Here is a 1,502-nt window from a genome sequence, read left to right on the forward strand (position 1 = left end):
GCATTTATCATTAATAACATCTGTTAATTACATCTTAAATGCAGCTAATGAGACCAATACGCAACTTCAGGGTTTTCTGCAGATCACTCAAGTGTCTTGATCTGCTCCTATAAGTGTTGTGTGAAAGTTGACCAACACTAACAAAGGTACAGATTTGATATTTTCACCTTTAAATAAACTATGCTGGACTTTCCAAAAGGGAAAGTACCTTCAGTTTCCTCCTATAAAATACCACAAGCTCTCATCATTTGGGTTTGGATCTTTGAACAAAGCCAAGAGAATAAAATCCAATCTATCATCATTTCCAAATCTAAAAAGATGAAAAGGTTAGAATTCACTTATGAGGCAGGATCAGGCAAAGGTTTGGCCCAAATCCAGAAAATGGACCTCATCAAGCAGAACGGAAAAAAAACATCCAGGTGATCTAGAAAAACATAAACTGTGAAACAGGCTGTGTAGGTACAGGTGAGATCAAAGGAAGTGAATAAACAAGACAAATACCAAACCCTGAAACCATGACAGAAAAGGTCAACTTTGAAAGATGATTCACTGAATCAGAAGAGTTTTAGTGTCAAAGTGCAGAATGTGGGGTGCACTCTCGCCATCTATCATTTCTGTAATTACAGTGCAACGATAATCGTAAAAATATTTGCGCAAAAGAAGATTTGATGACATGTTAAAAATATTTTTATGAATACAAGTTTTCATTGGGACAAAGTCATATTGATCTCAGGTGTGACTCTGCTTTATGATTTCATGTGTGTAGATTTCACAGCAGAATGTCACCAGAGATTAGCTGCAGGACAACCCTCAGGCAGAACTCCATAACATCCACCACTGTCCACACACACAATGTCACTGTCCTCACCAGACTCATGACTCTCCACTTCCATTATTCAGCAATCTGCCGCCAGCTCCAGGAATAAAGAAACTGGAGATGAACACAGAGTGGGACAGGATGACAAGCAAACTGTTTGCCAAAAATGTGCGCAGAACCTCGCCTGATTTAAAGAGGGGGCGACGCAGACAGGCAGAGGGGCTGTAAAGGTGCCACCGCTGCAGTGGGTTTCATTCCATCACTCATTTGAATTCAAGCCAACAGAGTCACAGAAAATACCAGGAAGCACTTTTGGTATAAACACTTTTATTGTCTCTCAGGCGAGCTGATAAAACAGAGAAACCTTCTGGGTTTTTTGTGTTTTTGTTCAGTCTGTCTTGTTAACGTGACTGTGGAACACAAGGACAACGGGCTTAAAAATATGGAGTGGCATAAAAAACATCAGATTTGGAGATAAAATGAAGTTTGGTGTTGATAAAAAGTTCTTCAGTTATGTAAAAAAACTTAGAGAGAACACCATGATAAACAAAAGGACATTGTGGTAAGGACTTATGTGTCTTATTAATGTGGTTGATGGATCAGATACTCACAACTCACGAGCCTTCAGAACTCCATGCAAATACTCTTTGTTTGAAAACTCATTCATTGATTTGAAGGTAAGGTG

This window comes from Oryzias melastigma, linkage group LG7, assembly GCF_002922805.2.
Source record: "Oryzias melastigma strain HK-1 linkage group LG7, ASM292280v2, whole genome shotgun sequence".
Taxonomy (NCBI): Eukaryota; Metazoa; Chordata; class Actinopteri; order Beloniformes; family Adrianichthyidae; genus Oryzias; species Oryzias melastigma.